Source organism: Peromyscus leucopus, chromosome 2 (assembly GCF_004664715.2).
Source record: "Peromyscus leucopus breed LL Stock chromosome 2, UCI_PerLeu_2.1, whole genome shotgun sequence".
Lineage (NCBI taxonomy): Eukaryota > Metazoa > Chordata > Mammalia > Rodentia > Cricetidae > Peromyscus > Peromyscus leucopus.
In genome coordinates, this window is record NC_051064.1 from 60,905,836 (window position 1) to 60,928,334 (window position 22,499).

Consider the following 22,499-nt stretch of genomic DNA (forward strand, 5'->3'; position numbering starts at 1 on the left):
ACAACATATGCCCTCAGAAACCACTTCCTGCTCTGGGAGTACAGATGTGGTGTTCGCCTGTTTCAGGGTGGCCCTCACATAAGTCAGAATGTTTCCAAATGAGCACTGACTGGAGAGCCAGAAGACTGGGTCCTCTCTCCAGCAGTTGTTAACCCTGGCATCTCTGGCTACCTGTTTTTCTCTGCCATGGTGCGGAGAAGCCACGAAAAGTGTTCATTCTTGGAGCCAGGAAGTTGCCCAAGACTAGGAGAGGACCTCAGAACTCCTGCTGGGCTGTTTGTACTGGGTTGTCCCTTCAAGGGCTTTGGGCCTCCAGCTCCCGGGTCTCTGGTTCCACACCGACTTCTGCAAACCTCAGACACTCGACCCACACCCAGCTCCCTCCATCCAACCTCAGCCAGCTCCTCAAGGAGTGGCTTCTAGACACAGAGCCTAGAGCCCCAGCTGCTGCCTCTGCCACCAGCTTTGCCCTGCACACCAGGACAACGACAAGCCCTCACAGTGGTGACAGCTTTAGGTACTGAACCTGCTTCATCCTTTCTGGCTGAGGGACCTTAGGCTTAGGGTTTCTGTGTCTCTGTCTCCTCAGCTATAATATGGGATTAAGAACAGCTTGACCATGGTGCTGCTAAGAAAAACAAATGAGCTATCATGTATCCAGAGTTCAACACTGTGTGGCCACATAAGCAGCCTGTAAATGGTAACCATGGCCACTCCCAACACCGCTGGCCTTGGAACCTGCCTGCACATTTCCTCTGACTGGTCCACTGAGCCCTACTCTGATCCATCACAGAGGGCTCTTCCTGCCCATCAAGATCTGTTCCGGGTCCCTCATCTTAGCCCCGCACCTCCCTCATGAACGATCCACTTCTAGTCTAGAACACCCTCTGCATTTTCAAGCCACTCCTCTCCTGAGGCTAGAGTCCACGGGTAGCTTTTACCGGAGCCTCGAAGAAGTACTCTGCAGCCACACACCGTCCCAGGCTCTGTGGATACAACTGCGCTTCCAGGCTGGGAGGAAAGGATGGTCTTCAACCAAGTGGTCACTCAAAAAAAGCACAAGATCAAAGCCGGCCACAGCCTGCAGCGTAAAGGAGAGCTACATCCTGCTGTGAGGCGGAGTGGGGTACTGGGGGGCCCTTGCTGATGGCACAGAAGGCAAGAGAAGGCTCACTCAGAGGAGGCGGACCACGCAATTTACTCCAAAAGTGCCAGGGAGGGCACATGGCATGCGGCTCAGGGATGGAGTTGGAGACCACTTTCTGGAAATCTATTCAGCTCTACCAGCTTCCTGTGCCCCAGACTGAATGCACTTTGAGTTCATTCCTCCTCTGGGACCCTGTATGATGCCGCCACCAGTTGCTCAAACAGAGTCATGTCCATCATTCTTTCGTCTGGATCTCTCACTACCACCTCACCCCAAACCTGGGCACCAAATCCTCGGGATGGTCCCTCATCAAACCTCAGGCAACCCTCAGGCAAGTGGTAGGCTGAACCCAGGGGACAAAGGACAAAGCAGGACACGCTTGCTTTCTGCTCCATTCCCAAAACTGTGCTAGAAAACAAAGCTTATTGATTTGTTTTTTTAAGAATCTTTCCACTCTCTGCATCCATACCATGTTAACTCCATCCAAATTGTGTGGCGCTCCCAACGTCAGCCCAGATCTCTCTGGCCGTTCTTTGTGTTATACTGGGAAAAAAAACTGTCTTGTGGAAGTCTGAACTTAACCACTTCTCTGTTTAGACCTCTCACGTGACTTCCCCAGTGCTTCTGAGTCCAAACTCTGTTTGGAAGACCCTGGAAGACCCTATGAGCCGACGTTAGGGTCTTCACTCGAAGGTCCCTGATACAGGGTTCCAGGCTTCCATGCCAGGACCTGGTCACACTTCCCTAGTGGTCAGGCAGGCCCCTTCCCTCACTTGTCAGGACCAGGCCCTGACTCACTCCCCATCCCCCACCCCCTAGAGTAACTCAGAAAACTCCCACAGAGCCCAGCCATGTGCCAAGGCTTGTGCCAGGCACTGGAACCAAACAGCAGCAAAATACATCCCTGCCTTAGAGGTGCCAGGTCTGTGCAGGAGAGACTGGAATGAAGAGCCAGGCCAACCTCTCTCCACCCTAGCCTTGCTGGGGGTGGGGGGGGTGGGGGTGCTACGGGAGCTAAGGCAGCAAGAAAGGTAGGTGAGGCTTATAGAGGAGGAAATGGGGGGAGACAAAGGATCCGGGCCTCTGAGATGCAGTTGGAGGCAGCCTAGACTGCTGGAGAAGGTCCTGTTCTTTGATGAGGCAGGGGTTTGCGTGTGCTGGGGAGTCCCAACCTCACTCTGAGAGCAGCGATGAGCCCATGGGACCATGCCCTAGCCTACTCTCCTCTCTTCCCTCAGAATTTCTTTTACTTGTTTGCTTTTTGATCTTTTGCGAGTCACTTGACCTCTGAGTCTGTTTATTTTCAGAATGGGGCCAATGATCCTGACCTCCTAGGGGTGCTGGAAGTGAGTGGAAACAAGCAGAGGTGGGTCATGGTGGTGGGTGAGCCGCAGTGTTCAGCTGACAATTCCCAATCCCGCCGTCATCCTTAGGATCCATTTCCACTATCTCTAGACCCAACTTCCCGATCCCTCCAGCGCCAAGCAGACAGTGTTCAGGGCGAGGTTCTGGTCCCTACACATACCCAGGCCCTGCTCTGTGGAGCCACCATGGGTGCCCTGAGTTGTCCCCAGCTGCACATAGAGTCTCCTGTCCCCTCCCCTCCCTTCTCCCTTCCCTCCCCCTGAGAGTCCTGCCCACCCCTCCCACCTCCCTCTGGGTTTCCACAGCCCCTGAGGCAGGGCTGGGTAGGGAGAGGTTGACCGGGTCCTTCACCTAGGTCTCTCCCCCTAGAGACCTGGCCCCTTCAGGGCAGGGATGGCTCTTGTTGGTCTTTGGCGCTGGTGCCTGGCACAGGCCTTGGCATGTGGCTGGGTTCTGTAGGCATTTGCTGAGTAACTCTGAGGAGCGAGGGTAGGAAGTGAGCCAGGGCTCCAGTCTGCGTGAGCCAAAGCAGGGGCCTGCCTGGCCCACAGACACAGCACAGGGGAGGCCCTGGCAAGGGAGCCTCGAGTGGCCTGGAGCCCGTCAGCCAGGGCATCTGAAGGGACAATCGGCTGGGGCTGGGGCTCACAGGGGCACACAGGAAGAGGACCTGAGGCGGTAAAGCTCTTAGCATGCACTCACATGTATACACACACACACACACACACACACTCACACACACACACACACACACACACACACATGCTCCCACACACCCTTCAAAGCCTTCTCTTTCTCATTCCTTCATGGTCTTTCCTGACCTCTGTTGCTTCCCTTCTTCCTCCCTTCCTTCCAAGGACTTCTCCTGAGTGCCCGTGGGGTAGACACTGTACTGGGCAATAGTGAGCCGTGACACAGGCATGACCTGCCCTTGCTCCAAGTGACTGGTCACAGGAGGGCAGGAATCTGAGTCCAGTGTGTGTGTTTTTGTGTGAGTCCAATAGGAGTGTGGTTTACAATGCCACATACCTAGAGACCCTCCTAAACCAACTCCTTCCCAGAGTCCACTCCAAACAAGGCCTTCCTACACCATTCTACTCTAGGTTCGTCAACCAGGAACAAAAAAAAAGCTCTGATGTACCGAGACGGCCCCAGGAAAGGGCAAAAATAACTCTGTGGTCATGAGGCTGGCAAGTGAGACTAGGTGGGGGAGTTGGAGTTGATGCCCATTTCCTAACCATGTGCTGAAGCCAGTGTGCCCCGGTGGGGTAGGTGGAGGAAGAGCCTGGCGTACAGCAGTGTGCAGCATGCCATGGTGACCTCTGCTCACAGGTGGGCGCCATGGGATGGGCCAGCCCCCAACTACGCTTTGCTAAGCAATAGCTTAGTGAACGGGAGCACCCTGAAAGCCAGAAATGACGGGACAGAAATTCATCGTGGTAAAGAAGTGGGGCAAATCGGGGTTCAAATCCCATCTCCACCACCTCTAAGAGCAGCGCGCATGTGCTTGACCTCTTTAAAGGCTGGGGCTGCCTCGTGTGAAGCACAGTGACTCGAACGCCAAGTCCCCACATCCTAGCGAGCTCCACATAAAGCATAAGACATGGGCCTGACTCGTCACAGGTGCTCAGTAAGCACCTACAAATCCTGCAACCATATTCCTAGCCTATCAGCATCAACGTCACCGACACTGTCAGCTCACGCCCCTGCATTCAGTTCTGGGACAGAGCACTTAACACAATCTGGTCCTTATAACAACCTAGAATCGGAGTACTTGCAGCTGCTTAGCTCAAGGCAGGAAACTGAGGCCTGTACCAAAGGCCTCAGAATCACAGGAAGGGGCCCGTCTATATACCCTTAGCCTTCTCCTGGGTCCCGTCATTGGGGCTCCCACGTCACTCCTCTGCCGAGTATCATTCTTCCAGGGTGTCTGCCTGCTCAGAGGGGTCAGATCTTGACCTGATGCACCGCACGGCCCTTTCCAGGACATCTGCCTAATCTGTTTGCATTGCTCTTCCACCTCCAGGGCCTGCGGTGCTGGGGGCCCTGGTGACTAACACTGGAGGCAATCGACGGCTGGAGTGTACAACTGGACGCCAGACTCTGCTGCAGCCCTGAAGCTGAAGGTCACCTTGACAGGCCCTCAGGCACACGCCTGCCTCCTACCACCGAGTCCAAACAGATGCACCATCTCTGGGCGGGGGTGAGGATGGGTGGGGTGGGATGCTGGGCTGGGCTTGGTTGGGTCTGCTCCAAACCCATCTTCCAGCTGTCCACGTCATGGGACTCTCACCCCCTTCGTCTCACATGAACCTAAGCAAATCATATTCTCCTGTTCGGGACTCTCTAACCCCCAGAGGTGGCTAAATCTGCAGATGCCCAAGTGCTGTACAGGAAACGGCACGTGCTCCATCCCACAGACATCACCACTAATGCACCTCCTTGTCCCCCGCTCCACAGCACCCCAGCCAATCCAGTCTATTTACGGTTCCGCGGACGCACGCTCCCTCGGGCGCGCTACACCTGTACCGGCTCTGTCACTCACGCCCCAACACCTCCCGCCTCCCCATCAACCCAACAGCTGGGTTCATCCTTCCAAAGCTCAGCCCACCCGGCCACCTGTCTGCACCTGGTCCTCTCGACTTCTGACAGGGTGACAATGTCCCACAACAAGAAAGGATAGTCTTTTTGATAAGGTAAGCGTCTCCTCGGGGAAGATGAATCTGGACTTCTGCATCACACTGTGCAGAACGACCTATTCCAGATGGGTTTCAGGTCTAAATGTGTAACATAAAACGACTAAAACTTCAGAAGGCCACCATATCTGCGGGTTTCATGTCTGCAGAGTCAGCCAACCACAGGTCAAGATTTTTTTTAAAAAAATTGATCTGTAGTGAAAATGTATAAACTTTTCTTCTTGGTCATTATCCTCAGAACAATATTATATACCAATAACTAAACCTACTGATATCCACACAGATGGGGGTAGCTGATGCAATCTAGAGTTCACATTGTATTGGGTTTTATTTATTAATGTTTTTGTTTTTCATTTTGAATGTGTACATATGTGTGGTATGAGTGTGTGCATGCGTGTGGACACACACGAGTTTGGGTGAGCATTCACGTGCGGGTGTACAAAGGGTCAAAGTTGACACTTATTGTCTCCTCTATTATTCTCCACTTTATCAAGGCAAGGTCTCTCTCTGAACTTGGAGCCCATTTAAAAAAAAAAAAAAAAGTTAACAGATTGGACTGTATTAGAATCGAGAACCTCTTTTCTTCAAATATTCCCTGACAAGAATAAAAAGATGAGCCCTAGACTTGGGAACATCTTCTCAGTGTGTTTAGCCAATAAGGAGCACAAACACATCCAGAATATTTTTTAAGCACTCACAAAACTGTGGGGGAGCGGCCGACACGCTCCAACAGCAAAGTGAGGGGAAGGCTTGAACAGGCTTTGCCAGTGGTTATCCAAATGAGCAATTAGCATATGTAAAGGGCCGCAACCTAATGAGTCATCAAGGAAATGTAAATTAAAAACATAATTAGATGTCGCCGCATCTGATAGCGGTAGTGTGGCTGCGCACGAGGGGCAACAGGCACGGTCACACACAGCTTGAAAGCCGTCCGGCGGCGCACTGGCGTCACGCTTTGGGAAATTGTGATGGCATCCGCCCAGCTAATTATACACAGCTCTGTGAGTCAGTTGCTGCCAACTTGCAGGTATATCTAAGAAAGAGGGATGCGCCGCAAAAAGACATGTTCAAGGAAGCCCTTGCAACCTTCTCACTGCAGCCTGGAATCAGAAATACCCCAAACGTTTCTCAAAAGGTGGAGTAAGGGGTAAACTGAGGCACGCATATAGAGAAACACACGAAATAGTAACAGAGTGAACAAAATAAAACTTGGGACAGCGCGGTGGTGAATCACCATGAGAACGCTGGAGGAGAGAAGTCAGCGTGAGGGCATGTCTGCTGGGTGGGGGGCATTTTCACAAAGGGCATGGTGGGCAAGCCGTCCGTGAGAGACGCCAGGAGCACAGCGACCTGGAGGGCACGCTGGAGCACCCCCAGTGCGTTGGGTGGGACGTTTTCCTTCTGGACCTGAACGGGTGTGCTCCTTTGGGGAAAAGCCATCTGCTGCATTCTTGTCATCTTTCTCTGGTACACTAGGCTGCGACTGAAAAGTTCACTGGAAAGACAATGAAAAGCCCTCAACCGTGCCCTCTCTGCCGGAGACAGCCGATCTCTCCTCTGTGAGCCCCCCATCTTTAATACCCCTCTCCAACACATTCCAACCATCACCCTCCAAAATGCTGTTGCCCCATCACCTCCTGTATCAGCCGTCCCCCCCCCCATCCTGAGCACCTGGCCTACATGCCTGTATTTAGCAACAGCCACCTATGAGACAAGACATCTGGTCCTCCGTGCGATGACCTGGAATCCACAGGCATGATTCTTCCTCATCTAAGAGTTCCATTTTGCATCTCGTTTGACTAGTGAGGTTGACAACTGCCAGAGGAATCACAGGCAGGAGAGATATATACTGTGAAGTGGGGTCACTGCCCTTAAGTCGGGAGTCCACACCCCTACAAGACACATTAGACAGCCTCTGGAGATAAGGGGAGCGTGTGGCTGAGGCTGGAGGGTAATTAGTACACAGAGGCACAAAATCACATCCCCACAGAAAGGAAGTGGAGAAACGAGGATGGGTTCTTGCTCTTTGGACAGGTATGCATGTGCATGAGCAGACAGCCTCAGTCCTTAGGAAGCTTCACTGAGGCTCCCAGGATACATCCGATGCTTCTCCAGGGCATTGTCGGTGGGCCACCAACACATCCATCTCACTATCCCTTACCTACCCAGCCTGGGTCTCAGATCACAGATTGAGCCTTTGATGTTGACACTTCCAAGACCCAGAAGGGGTGTTATACAAAGGCACTTAACGGGTATGATAGGAAAGGAGAGGGGGATGAGAGAAGAGAGAGAGAAGGAGGAGGTAGAGAAGGAAAGAACAGAAGGAGAGGTAGAGAGAACAGAACCAGGTTGCTATTTGGACCAACTGGGAACTCTATCAACTACAGTCTCTTCAGGGAAGTTTTCGTGTCCTGACTGGACACCAGTTACAATCCATGGCAGCTTCGAACCTATGGCTCCTTCCCTGCCCTCCTTGTCTCAAGGTTCCCGCCAGCCATTTGGCTCTCAGAGGCTTGCACAGCCTTTTCTCTGTCCCTCTTCATGTCCCCTCACCCTCTGCCACCGGCCTCTATGTTCCACTATCAGACCAAGGCTAACATGCCAACAGGTAACCGGGCAGATGGTAAACCCTCCATCCAGTGCCCTGTAACCCACCACACAGCCCATTTCCCTAAGCCGGGAGTCTGGGTGGTTATCTGACATCAGCTTAGGCCATCTTGCCCAGAAGGAAGACCCTTGGGTCATCTGGGGTAGAGGGTACACCTGGCAGCTCTCCACACATCTGCTGTGATGACCAGACCACCATCAGGGGGAAGAGGGTACCAGAGACTTTCCATCCATTCCTCAGTACCTAGACCTTCTGATTTCCCAAGGGGCTGGTGGTGCATCGCCCCTCCAGCTCATTCTGCTCACTAGTGCTTCTACGAGGTGGGAGGGGGGGGAGTGGGGAGCAGCCAAGCATCAGCTCCCTGGGACAGAGCCCAGCTGGCCTGCTGTGAGTGGCTCCAGCCTCCCTGGACTTAGGGGGTTGAGCCATAAGCAGCCTTGTTTATCCCTGGGAGGAATGATGGTTTTCCCTGAGCAATGAGATCTTGGAAACCGACCGGCTCCACAAACAACAACAAACCTCCCAGCCGGGGCCTGAGTTGCAGCTTGCATGAGAAGGCGTCCACCCAGAGGCGCCTGAGCAAGATGCCCTGAGGTCAGAGACTGTTTCTAAGCTGAGCCTTGTCTTGACCCTGACTCTTGGCCCTAGGTCTGCAGAGAACCAGAGAATCCAGTGGCTGGAACGTGCCTAGCAATATCTGATCCTGTCCCTGGGTGCTCCAATGTGGGAAATGAGCTAGAAAAATAGGTGCATCTGCCTAAGAGTCACTGAGCAGGTATGAGAAACAGCTGGGTCTCCTGGACTTTCTCTGCCACACACACACACACACACACACACACACACACACACACACACACACACTGCTTTTCCAGAGATCAGCAAGCTCAGTCAGTAAGCCCAAGGGTCCAAAAGGAGCGTGTCACTGGGAAGTCCAAAAGAGAGAGAGTGCTCCAAGACAAAACTCTATACCCTGAGGTATGACGACGCAATGGGGAGAGACATGGACTGAGCAACCAGAGTCCATGTAACCTCAGGTGAGCATTTCCTTTCTGTCTCAATCCCTTCTCTATTCAGAAGGTAAACAGACTCCACCAGCTCCAGAGGCTCAGAGGCCAAATAGGAAGCAGCATTTAAGTTCCCCAGGGATCTGGCTGGGCATGGGCCCTCCCTCCCCAGCTGTGCCTCTTCTGAGAGAGCCAGGCAGACCCCTGGCAGAAAACCAGTCTTCAAGATCTAGCCCAAGCAATGACCATTCCAAAGTGGTCCAGGAAGCTGAACTCCAAGGGCCTACAGTCTGTGCAAAGGACAAGGCATGAGTGTTGCAATGGGTCCATCCAGGGCTGTCCCTTCTACCATCGATGGCCGGACTATGGTATGGTCACCACCCAGCACAGGAGGACCCTTGAACAGGCTCTTTCCAGGGCTTCAGGCAGGCCTCCCTGCTTCCCTTCCCACCAAACCCAGCCTTCAACTCCTTGGCCCTCCCTATTATCACACTGATGTGCAGAGACTAAAGCTCATCCCAAGGAGCTTCTGGCCAGGTCCTCCTCTCCCGGCAGTGCCCACTCTCCTGCCAGTCACAGAGATAGGATGGACAGTCTGAGTTGACCTGGACATCAGAGCATGTCCTTGGGGGGGGGGGGGAACCATCCTTGCTCTCCAAGGCATCTCAACACCCCTCTCCAACCACGCCCTAGGAGAAAGCTGGGCTTGTGGGTGACTAAGGGATGAATAAAACCCACATCCTGCATAAATAGGACACAAGCAGCCACCAGAGATGCCACCACCAGCAGACAGATGTATTCACTCCAGGTATGGAAGTTAGGTGAGATTAAGATCTACAGAGAATGGAAAAGAGGGGTTTCTTGGCCGATGAAACAGCGTGCGCGAAAACTGGCGAGAAAGACAGGCAAGCTGGGAAGTGTGGTACTTTCATTGATAACTCGCACCTATAATCAGGAGCCTAATGGAGCATCCTGGCTCAAAGCCCTGGAGACTTCCCGACAGGGAGTCACTGTCTCCATGGCCTCCATCCTCACTAGGTTCTCTCGGATGCCAGGCTGGGCCTGAGCGTGCCCCAGCTCTGCAACTTGGTTCTCTAGAGGCTCCCCGCCCGGGGCTAAGCCATGCCACATGCTAGAGCTGAGGAAGAGGGGAGGTGGCCCTTGGCTGGGCACAGAGGACTCAGAGGGCCTGGGTGGAAACTTTGACTCTGGCTGAGATCCTGCCAGCGTCAAAGGAGCAGGCTGCTACAGCTCTTGCATTGGTGGTGTGCAACCACCCCGGCCACCCTACTAGGGAGCCAAGTGCCCGCAGTACAAAGCCAGAGACCATCTGGATGGGAAACAGTTCTCCAGAGTTGTTGAGGGGCCTGCTGGCTATGCATTAAGTCGTGAGTCCTGACTCAAGAGGGATCCTGTAGCTCAGGGCTGGGAAATGGCTTCCCATGTGTCCGGTCCTGCCCTCACTGTTCTGGGAGGTAAAGGTCCTCAGTCCTGGTTTGGCTCAGTCACAGACCTATTGCTTGAACTTAGCCAAGGCTTCTCCCCGCTCCGGGCTCAGGGTCTCATTCTAGCCCAAGACTTAGGGTTCTTTGGGGAACAAAAGTAAAGACATGGACCCTCCAAGTTGAGAAAAGAATTGGTCTCTGCCTACTACAGGGGCTAGCTCCGAGAGGGAGCAGGTCTCGGCTGGAGCCAAGGGAGCAGGTGCAGGCTCTTCCCTTGGCAGGGCAGGGAGGTAGCTTTGAGCTCATGTAGCACACAGCAAGGCTGCTTGTGTTTCCAAAGGCAGATCTCGGAGGAGACTAGCATTAACTCCCCAAGACAGGCTTAGGAGTCCAGCTCTTCCCCAGCCAGGGGATCTACACAAGAACTGCCATCCTCAATGCTTCCTGATGTGTGGCCAGCATCCCTGATACAATAGCCAGCCCTGCTGGCTAAACGCTCCTTCCCCATGCAGTGTCCCAACTGGTCACCAAACATTCCTTGTCTCTCCTAGAAAGAAAAGCTTGCTGGCTAGCTTGGAAACGGAGAAGCCTGCTCCCAACCCTGAGGGGCTACCCCCCCACCCCCGAGACAGACAGACAGACATTCGGGGACGGACACACACACACACACACACACACACACACACACACACCCTAGAACAGAACAGAGCCTGTTTGGTTGCAAGATGTCTCTCAATGGCTGCCCTGGGGAAGAAACAATAGAAACAGGGACACGGGGTGTCTCGAACAAGACTACGCTCCCACTGCCCACCACTGCACACACACACACACCTTTGTCATCAAGGCACCTACCCAGCACACTCCGGCAGGGACCCAGGCAACTCCTAGCTGCGGCTGCTGCCGGCCACCCGCCCTGGGTCTCCACCCGGCTCCTCCCGAGGGCGGGCGGGCGGGCGGGCAGGCAGCCGGCCGGCGTGTCAAGCGGCTGCCTTCCCCAGACAGAGCTCCTTTGTGTCCGTAGAGCTATTTATGGACTTACCCAAGTTCCCCAGGGGAGCGGTACCTGCTGGGAAAAGCAGAACCAAATGACCAGGTTCCACCTCCCACATGGAGGTAGCTTTTTTTTTTTTTTTTTCAAAATCCTTGCATCACCCGGCCCTCCTCCTCTTCCTCCTCCTACTTGTCCTCCTCCTCTTCCTCCTCCTTTTGCGAGCGAGCGCCCTTCCCAAACACATACCAGGTTGAGCCGGCCACCGCCACTCAGAAGAGAGGCTTGACTCTCTCGCTTCCATCAAACAGAAAAGTCTGTGATTTTCCTAAACCACTTTCCCCCAAGGATGTCTCAAGAAGAGAGTCCTCCGCCGGCCAATCCTTTAGCAGAAAGTGTGCGCTAGTTAGAGTCTGGCTTGTACTCAATTAAAATTGTCATCCCTGGGTCCCTGGCTGCCCATTCCCCAGGTCTGGAGGGGAGTGGTGCCCATCCTTCCTAGCAGCACCCCTGACTCTGGGATTCTCGGTGAACTCCACCCTGAGCCCCACATTCTGAGGTCTCCCAGGGCTGGGGCAGTGCAAAGCCGAGGCTGCCCCTCCCTAGCAAGACCCAGCCAATCATCAAGTCTCCCCTGTCACACCCCCACCCCTATGCTGCGCTGTCCCAGTGGACAGCTGCAGTTGAACTCAGGGTCTTGCAGTCAGCACAGCTGACTGAGAATGTAGCTGCCCTCAGGGGCAGGGAGGGAGGGTGGCCTCAGTCTTTCTCACAACATTGTCCCGCACAGCTGGAAACACATGTTTTTATGGGGCACCCGGTGTACCAAACTCTGAGGAATCTGAGATAGACAGAGGACTTAAGCTTCCTCTCCACAGCACAGTGGCCAAGAAGTGCCCATGACATCAACCAAGAGAGAGGAGACAGTGTGATCTCAACGAGAGACAAAGCTGACCAATTCTAGTCCCAGCCCAGGCCGGTTAGGTTTCCCTGAGGAAGTTCTCGCTGCTCTCTGAGCCTTGGTTTCCTCATCTGTAGAATGGGGCTGAAAGCTGCCCGTCTTCAGAAGCCAGAATGCTCTTTTTTTTTTTTTTTTTTTTTTTTTGAGATAAGGTTTCTCTGTGTAGCTTTGGAGCCTTTCCTGGAACTTACTCTGTAGCCCAGGCTGGCCTCGAACTCACAGAGATCCACCTGCCTCTGCCTCTCGAGTGCTGGGATTAAAGGCGTGCGCCGCAACCACCGCCCGGCCCACAATGTTCTAGAAGCTGACTCTAGGCTCCCCTCTTCTGAACACAGACTCTGTGCCCAAGCCCTGTGCTCAGAGCTTCGCCTGCATTAGTCTATTTAATCTCCCCCCGCAGCCCGGATGACGGGGTCTCTTACACTCCTCACACAGGCAGAATCCTGGCTTCAGAGCTGCTCACAGCTTAGTGGCTGTGCGGGCCGGGGCTGAAGACTCTGAGTTACCCACTTTCCACTACAGCGTTTCCCCACGACCGCAAGCAGCAGTTGGGCCCTCGCCGCGCTGGACCCCGAAGCCCGGCTGTGCCCTTCTGTGGACACTGCTCCCAGAGTCAGGCTGGCAGCTCACCCCATGCTGCGCCACTTCAGCAGAAAGCTCCCAGGGTGGCAGCTCACAGAGAACTGGGCAGACGGAGCCCCGCCTTCCTGTCTTCTCGGCACCTCACCCCCATCTCACCCCCAGCCCTAGAACAGAGCACAGCATGGTATCTTGGCCCCCCTCCCTCTCCCTGAATGAATCTCTGACTGTGACCCTGCCTGCCTATCTGTGTCTCTCACACCCACAAAGCACACATGAGCACGTGGCTACGAGAGGATCCTTAGCAGGGTTGATGAGGCGAAACACCCTTGTGCTGGTTACTTAAAAACTATACTTAGTGCTCATCCTGTGGGCAATCAAAGAAGCCAAGGTCATTCCTACGGACAGCATGGGTTGGGCTCTGCAGTCATAAAGCTGACGTCCAACGTGTGAGATGGATGGCAGCCATCAGGTGAATGAGGCCATAATCAGACATCGTACTATGAGGGGTAACACAGCTCTATCAACCCAGGACACTAGGCCCAGAACTCATTCATTAATGTGCTCGACTGTGGCATGCAGAGGAAGGGATGGAGCCCCGAGGAGCTAGCCAAGACCGACTGGGGGCATCTAGTACCCGGGAGCCCAGGGAAGCTACTACCTCTTGCCTCTCCATTACCCCAACACCAACAGCAAAGCCAATGCCCTTCTCAAAGTATAGCCTACCACAGGACCAGGGAGTCACTTCAGCCAAGCTGCTTTTTCTGGAGAGCCAGCCTTGGAATCCTTTACCATCTCTTTTCCACTTGGAGTCAGTGAAAGCAGGTACAGAGAGGGTGACTTTCCCAAGGAGACCAAGCAACTGAGTGGCTGAGCTAGGAGCAGGGATTTCAGACTGTCTAGTGCTCCATGGACAGCAGCCCAGTATCAGCCTAACATCAGTGATGGCACTGTCACTGTGGGAGGGATGGGGACACAGGAAGCAGTGACATTATGTGCCCTATGGGCATAGGGGTCGGCGCCTAGACACTCAGGGCCCAGTCCCATTAGCTGATGCGCATGTTTTGTGTAACAAATATTCATTTGATCTTCTGCGTCTGCACAGTCACCGGTGGGAGCCCTTCTGACTGATTCATTAAATCCTTAGGACCTTATCAGGCATGATTTCTAATATCCCCATTTCACAGATGAGTAAGCAGAAATTAAGAAGTCCACTAAGGGGCCATGAGAGCAGGAAGGGAGCGTGTTCCTTTGCCACCATGTCCCGCAGGCACATTCTCCAACAGCCTGACAACAGCCGCACTCACACGTCCAGGGAGAGGCTACGGCAGCAGCTCCCAGAGCCAGAACAAGAGAGATTCAGCATGGACCCAGCTCCCATGGATGAAGGGCGGGGGCCCCAAGCTCCAGAGAGAGCCTTAGGGAAATACAGCAGGGCCCGAAGATAGAGCACACTGCCAGACACAGGCTGCCCTCCTACCCCCGCAACATGCACTGCCTCAAGGCTCTGCGTACCTTCCCTTCCGGCCCCCGCTGCTGCGTTATATCGGGTTCGTCTGAGTCTATGTTCCCAAGACCCTGTCGCCAGCCGAGCCGTGTGAAAACAGAAGCCCTTGTCCCTGCAGATTCCAATAGGGGAAGAGGGTTTGGACGATGATGTTTGAACATGCCCACACCAAGTCAAGCTCAGTGTGTGCTGGCCCACTTAGGGAGTTCTGGGCTATCACTCACTGTCTTGGGGACTAATTCTGTGCAGAAAGGCCCTCCCTACTATGGGGCCAGCCAAGAAACTGTCTGTCGTGCATGGTTTCAAATCCTGTGGAGCCTCTGCTCTACTCCAGAGCCAACACCAGGAGCCTGAGCATCCATGCTCCGGCTTCTTCCACCCTCTTGCCTACGGCATGTGTCCTCCAAACAAGGCACACGCTACCAGGAAGGGCAGGTCCATGGCTTCGTAAGCAGGAGGGGAGGACAAGGCCTGCCCTGCTGTTAGGGCCCTCGAGGCAAGCACAGGGCAGGCCAGCCCCCGCCTGGAGTTCCAGTGCCCACACTGGTCACACCCACTGCTCAGGACCGCACACACGGAACGGGTTGCTTCTGTGCCTGCTCCTTGGGAGGGCTGGTGTCAACAGGAAGTTCACTGTGATCCTATCTGTTGAAGGCTAAAGGGAGGGCCCGACAGTTGCCCGAGTGGGCTGACGGCTGGCCATCACTATGCATTTATGGACAGCGGAATGTGAACAGCCTGCAGTACTGATGGGTCCAGACAGCAAGGCACAAAAAAAAAAGTGACATGGTGTAAACTGAAGTGCCCAGAAAGAGAGAGTGTTAAAAAAAAAAAATTCTACAAGGCTGATGGCTGATGGGAACTCCCGGAAGTGTGGAGATTTGGAATGCTGAAGCTCTTGGAACCAAATTATCTTGGGCTATTTTTCCTCCCCTTAACAGCCAGCCATTGTCCACTCTATCAGGTGCAGCCTTTTCGGAATGTACTAACAGAGTGCTGGCTGCCATCAATCTAAAGGCTGGGGGCATCCAGCAGCCGAGGCCTCTGGCAGAGACAACCCCGATGTACAATAACCTACCTACCTGACGTTTCCACCCGTGGATTTGAAAAGAGCTTTGATTTATGACTTTCTCTGTTCCTTTACTGGAGGGAAACACCACCACCACCACCAACAACAACAACAACACCTCATTAAACTGTATTTGAGGCAATCTAAATCTGTCTTCCCAGACCCTGGTCATTCACAGTGGGCTCCAGAATCAACTATCTCATACATGAAAGTTGGTTTTTGGGTCGAGTCCAGGAGAGCAGTTCTGAGACCCGGGCCCCTAACTGCACACGCTGCCTTCGTCTGATGCTTCCTAACGTAACGTCCGTCCATCCGTCCGCTTTGCCATCTGTTCTTCCTCAGCGACCTCCAGCCGCATACCAGACTGGGCCCCACTCACAGTAACAATGCTCCCAACCCCCCGCCCCCCCCCAAACAAGAAGCCCGTAGGCTGTAAGTAGGAAGCCGAAGGCCACCCCCTGGAGCTACCCCGGAGAGCTGCCAGCCGCCCCAGCAAGCTTCTGCATCCTGCCTGCAACATGCTCTGCTGTCACATGCACAGCGCTGGCCTGACCTTGGGTGGCTGTCACCCCACAGCATGGCCAGGCACGGTGCCATCTCCCTCCCTGGCTCCACCCGAACTGTCCACACGCTGGCCCAAGAGTTTAAAGTTTTGGGAGCAATCCTTGACCCCACTGTGCTTCTCCCAGCCCCAAGGCCAGCTTGGACAGCCTGAGTTCCTAGGAAGTGCTGGGCTGCAGGCTGAACCGCGGGGAGACCCAGGACTGTGACAGTCCAGTCCCTCCGTTCGCTGCCAGAAGTAGTTCATTCCTGCACTCCCCCAGGGGCCTGCCGGCCGGCCGGCCCTCTGTTTGGACCATTGGGCGTGAGCTCGGGCCATCAAAGCAGAAGGTCAGCAGAAAAGACTGCGGCGACCTGATAACCTTGCTGCCACCTTCAGAAGCGGAGGCAACCCCTTTCTCCGAGCCTCGGTGGTCTTGTCTCCAAGATGAGCACTGGGCTTGGAATAGATCAGTCCCCTCAAAACTTAGTCTGCAGAATGGCACAGGGGCCTCCTAACTCATCACAGGTCTGCGATGGGGTAAGGAGTACATCCGAGAGGATCGGTGAGCATTCTGCAAAGGGCCCAGCCTCCTAGGGTTGGAGGCTCTGGTTTAAACCAGCCTTGTTCTGGGAGAACTCGCTAACTGGGATCCACACTCCCTCCTTCAGTAGGCCTTGTAAGCTGGTCATCGAAACCTCTCCCTTCTCCCCTGTTCCCGGGACTCAGTGTACAACCAGCATTGGACTGTGTGCCTGGGTGTGAGCCTTTTCCTTAGCTCCTCCATCCACCAATCACCGAAGCATGTAGGTTGTCTCACCTCCTATCCATCTGAGACAGTGTCTCCGCTCTGATCTAAGCCACCAACATCTCTCCTTGGCAGGGTGGAAGGATAATAACTCCAAAAGGCTCCCTGCTCCCTCCTCAGGAGGCCACGGGGAGCTCCCTGCCACACAAACCCAGCCCCAGCGGCTCCTACTGCCCTTGGAACCAAGCTCAAAGTCCTTGTCACAGGGCTGTAGGGGGTGGCACCAGGGCCTCACCCCAACCCTCCTCCAGCCTTATCTCATGCTCCCTTCATCTTCCTCATTCCTGCACTGACCCTGGCCTGTTTCAATGTCCTCATCTAGAACAAGCCTTCTCATGCCCCAGGCCCCTGCCCCCTCTCCTGACATCCTTGACCAGGCCAGCCAGACACTCATGCAGAGCCTTCTGTCCCGACCAAAGCTGATTCCTCACATGCTACCCAGAATCGGCTGCTGTCTGTGTCTCCCCGAGCTGTCCTTGCCCCACACTAGACTGACAGCTCTCTGTGGCAACAAGGACCACGCTGGCGGATGCCTGAGAGTCTGCCTAACCAGCCTTCATTCACCTTTCTTAGTCATCAGAGGGCCTCCACTTCCTCCCTTCATACTCAACTCCAGTGAGTCAAATGACTCCAGAAATGGGCCTGGGACCCCCCCCCCCAGAGGCCTCAGTCAGCCTGTTCACCCATTCTACATCCTTCAGTGACTGAGATGAGCATATGATCCTACAAGGGCCAGTGGGACTCGGGGCCCAGCCCTATTGCTGAAATGAGGAGTCACGCCGTAAAGTCATAACCTGGCTCTCCTGAAGTCTACGGCCACCACTGAGGGAGTGAACACGTAAGTAGGTAGAACCAAGCAGCGGAGGGGGTGAAACTGGTTATTGGTGACATTGGTCAAGGTCCTGAGTCCAACCAACTGTATTCAAAAGCTGCTGCCCTCCATAACCCAGTGGATTCCGTCTGCCAGCTGCAGCTCATTGGAGTGGGTTTGGGTCGCTTGCAGCGGGTGAACTCCTGACTGATACATCACTCGTCCTTCGAACACCAGGCACTCTGAAACTGTTGGCTCATTCATACAGTCACTCAACAAACATTCGGCAGCAAGAAAGTGACCGGATTTGTTCAACAGAAAGAGTCATCTTTGGCTGCTGTTAAGAGATGTCAAAGGGGGCAGGAGGACACAGAGGGAGACGTGCTGCTAGAAGACCAGGCAGGCATCCCAGGGACAGAGATGATGCCTGAGAAGGGAGGCAGAGACCAAAAGGGTGGATGATTCCTAACTCTAAATTCACTGGAGAACCTTTGAAAGACGTGCCGCGCCCCCTGCCCCCCCCTGGCCTCGGTATCCCTCAGTAACTCAGTCCATCATTCTAGGCTCCCAAGTGTCTCACTATCGGTTTCAGAGTCAGCACCGAGGAGTGCTAGGGTCAGTCTTGGTTCTGGGGGTTGGATTTGACAGGCAGGGATTAGAGTGTGGTAACCTCCCTGTTCCTTTGTTTCTTTCCCGTCTTCTGTCCCCCTCCTTTCTCTCTACCATACCCTCCCCTCTATGATGGATAGAACCCCTTGAAACTGTGAGCAGAACACACTCTCTCTACCATACCCTCCCCTCTATGATGGATAGAACCCCTTGAAACTGTGAGCAGAACACACTCTCTCTACCATACCCTCCCCTATATGATGGATGGAACCCCTTGAAACTGTGAGCAGAACACATTCTCTCTACCATCCCCTCCCCTCTATGATGGATGGAACCCCTTGAAACTGTGAGCAGAACACACTCTCTCTACCATACACTCCCCTCTATGATGGATGGAACCCCTTGAAACTGTGAGCAGAACAAATCTTTCCTCCCTTACATTGTTTCTCTCAGGTATCTAAGCAGCAACAAAAACCCTAACCCAGTGGCATTTTGTGGGCCGGGTGCAGCACAGTTACTTTAACTTTTCACCCACTGAAGGATATCTGAGCTGGTCCTAAGTTTGGGTTACTATCAATAAAACTTCTCTGAATGAAAAAAAAAAAATGTAGTAAAGTGGGAACAACAACAGCGGCGGACAGATTACATACTATGGCAGAAGGAAGGCACACTGAGTACTTAGCATCATTGTTATTAATTATTATTTGCAGTAGAGATTTCAGGAAGTAGAAATTGAACACAGACCGCAATTCCAAAGACATTTAATGAAAATGTCTTTGAGCTGAGAGAAAAGACGGGTGTCTAGGCTGAAATGGCTTAGGGAGTTACGACGGGGAACCATCGCCAAAAGAGAACAACTGAGTGGATTCTGGGAACATTTCTCAATTCCAAAGATGGGGAAGAGAAACCCTGGTTGTTTTCATGAGGGGATCTGAGAAAGCCATGTCAAGCGCGCTGTTTGTGTGTGTAAAGACAGGAGAGCAAGGACCACACTCGGGCCTCTTGGAAGAAAGGACCCTTGAGCTAGAGTCCTGTATTCAAGCAAGCTCTGACTCTAGCATAGGGGCAAACATTTCCAGACTTTTGAGAGCCAACGAAGTGGAACACCCTTGGACGCTTCTGAGAAAATGCTTCAAGACAGCTCCAGACAGCGACTGGAAGCCCGGAAGCCAAGGGTAAGATGGTGTGCCATTAGAAAGCGGCCAGCCAGGACGTTTGGAGGTTTCCTGCCTGCTGACATAATCAGGAGTTAAAGGGGACTTAGAACTCAATAGCACTAGTGTTTTACAACCGTGGCCGTCAGAAGCTATGGATGCAAATGATTTCATCTAGGAGCTACAGAGAAAATCAAAGGGAGTGGTGAGCCAGCCGACAGGCTTAGGGCAGCTCGTAGAAGGGGAAGACAAATTCTTACAGGACTACTGTGGTGCCTGACACAGAAATATGTGAATGAAAGCAGGAAGGCAAAAATATTAGCCAACTAAAGTCAAGGTGTAGAACTTCAAAGGAAAGGCTAGTCCACAAACATTCTTTTATATGAAGAGCTCTTTGTGAATGAACAATTCAACTACTAACAGCTCAACAGGAAAAAAAAAATAGACAAAAGACTTGAAGAGACTATTGCCCAAAGAGGTGATTAAATGGCCAAAGGGCATGTAAATACATGTCCAGGGACTCCAGGAACCAAAGGGAGCCCTTTTATTTTTTAATGGAATAATAGGGGCTGAAGAGATGACTCAGAAGTTAAGAGCACTTGTTGCTATTACAGAGTTTTTAGGTTTGTTTCCTAGCACCCACATGGCAGCTCACCACCATCTAGTTCCAGAAGATCTGACACCCTCTTCTGCCCTCTACAAGCATGGGGGGATGTACGTGGGTGCACATTCATACACATATAAAATAAAATAAATAAATCTGCCGGGCGGTGGTGGCGCACGCCTTTAATCCCAGCACTCGGGAAACAGAGCTAGGCGGATCTCTGTGAGTTCGAGGCCAGCCTGGGCTACCAAGTGAGTTCCAGGAAAGGTGCAAAGCTACACAGAGAAACCCTGTCTCGAAAAACCAATAAATAAATAACTAAATCTAAAAACAGCTTTTTTAATTTAACAATATATAGTGCCACTGAGGGTGCAGGGAAATAGTCATTCTCTTCCTAAGATGTCTGCTTCCTAGGAAGTAGGACTTCTGCTATTAAAAATGGGAAATCTCACACTGGAGTGTGCCTAGTATGCACAAGGCCTTGAGTTGATCCCTAGCACTAGGGAGAGAGAGATCTCAGAGACAGAGAAACAGAGACAGAAACTGAGGCCAAACAAGATGAGCAGTTCTAGTTGAGGTGGCAATGGAAATCTGCAGAGCCCTGCTGAAATGTAAGTCAGCTACTGGAGCAAGAACCCACTCTACAGACGCACACTCGGTGACCCAGAAATCAATTGCCCCAAATTAATTCCAACAAAACCTTTGTCAATAAATATTTATTGAGAGTCAGACAATATACTAAGGCATGAACTGGATGCTGGGGGATTCCAAGTTATGTTGCTAAGGATTTTTATCTCAGAGTTTTGTAGCCAAGCACCTAACTCTTAAAAATGATTCAAATATTGCAGATTTCTCCTATGAAATGAATATTCTAAAAGTGGTGTTGTAGAACATCATTTATTAGCAGGAAATGTGGATACACTACTACACTGTTAAGTGGGAAAAAGCAGATTAAAAAAAAAAAAAACTGTATCTAGAAGTAACCCTAACTTGCAAATAAGAAATATGTGTGAGAAACAAATTTCTGACAGGGTGCACCCCAAAATGTTAATAATAGTTAACAGTGAGTACTGCAAAGGGTGAACCTTGTTTTTTTTCCTCATTCATCTGTATTAAATGTCTTCTCCACGAAAAACATCAATTACAGTAATTATTCACAACAATGACAAAAAAATCAACTGCACCAAACAAATAATACTGTGCCACTGTGGTGGAGGGTCATGGAGAGTCCAGCGTGGATCACTACCAATTTCCCCCATGTTTGCTTTTCTCACTGGGCACCTATTCTCACCAGGCATGGTAAGAGATGTCCTGCGTCCATCCCCTTCCGTCATCACAGGACAGTGGATGCAGGCTGCCCAGGACCTTGCCTCATTTTACAGTCCCGCAGGTCCCTCAGCTGCCCTTGCCTGTTCCTAGGAAGGGCAGAGACAGTGCCAGGGCCCTGAGGTCCTCTCTCCTCCAGGCTGGCTCTCTGCAGACAGTGCAGGAAGTGACAAAAGTGGACAGCAAGGAAGGGACACCAGTAAAGGGAAGAGAAGGTGCTAAAGGCCAGCCGGCTGAGGTCAGCGAACAGGGCAGGCTAGCCGGGGGGCTCCTCGCCTGGCAGGCGGCTCTCAGGAAGGCAGACCACATCCGGTCCCAAGAGTTCCCAGGCCCTGAGCACCCAAGGCCGCAAGAGAAGCCTCATGAGACCTGAGGTGGCCCTCTGAAAGAGCAGGAAGGAAATGAGCCCACCTTCTGGAACCTTGTCCCCAGGCTTGGTGACTACTGAACAGTCCTTTTTCAGCTCTGGGCCTCCAGGACCTGCTTATGTGGGCGGGGAGAGAGGTGGGGGGGGGGCTCCCGGGCCTCCCCAGATCTGAATTCTGTGAACCTGGAGGACTTCCTCGCAGAGGGCCTGGCAGGAAGAGGAAGGGGCCAGGCATCCCCACCCAGCTCCCAAGGAGCCCCCTCCCCTTCCCCTCAGCAATGTTCCCACTGCTATTTTTAGAACCGCCCACAGGAAGCGGAGCGTCTCTGCCAGCCCCCGCCACACTCCACACACGGCCCAGCTCCAGGTAAAACACAGCAGCCCATTCATTCCCTTCCAGCCAGAACGTGCCTGGAATTTGTAGACATGCCTGCTGACTAGATAATACCCCATGCTGTCAGCCCGTCACTGGGGCTAGCTGCTCAGTTCCCATCATGGCCCAGGTTGGGGACTTCCCAATGACAACGTATCTGCTAAGCGAGAAGAACATTGCTTTCTAAGGCCATCCGTATCCCCTCTGGCAGACCTTCAAGTCACTGACTCTGTGCCCTTGGCCAAGTTCTAGCCTCTATCCTGGTCTCTCTCTCTCTACAAATCTGCTTGTAAAGCTGTTGATCTCCCTGGGGGACAAGGGAGGCTTTCAGTTCCACATTCAAGGATCCTACGGTTTGACGAAAATTCCAGTTACTCAGCATCCACACTATGTTCTCCACTTTAAGATACATATGTTGGATTATGTTCCCAAAGACTTCTGGGAATTGAATGTGAGTCTCAGAATGAATTTTCCCATAGAGGACTGGGGTAGCCCACACAACCCTTAATGTCCCAGCCAGGCAGACCACTAGAACAC

The 22,499-nt window shown here is 52.9% G+C and overlaps 1 protein-coding gene across 6 annotated transcripts in view; it reads right to left on the reverse strand.

Annotated features, from left to right (window-relative positions):
* The window catches only part of Rgs3 (regulator of G protein signaling 3), a 123,943-nt gene that overhangs the window by 18,496 nt on the left and 82,948 nt on the right, over window positions 1–22,499 (reverse strand). Inside the window, exon 1 of one of the 6 annotated variants that reach the window (XM_028858022.2) lies at window positions 11,503–11,812. The exons of 3 other annotated variants lie outside the window; for them this stretch is intronic. The gene's annotated coding sequence lies outside the window, so the exon portion shown is untranslated. Of the gene's footprint in view, window positions 1–11,117; window positions 11,222–11,304; window positions 11,359–11,502; window positions 11,813–22,499 lie in introns of those variants that run through there. 2 more of the 6 variants (XM_028858023.2, XM_028858021.2) reach the window with 2 other exon arrangements.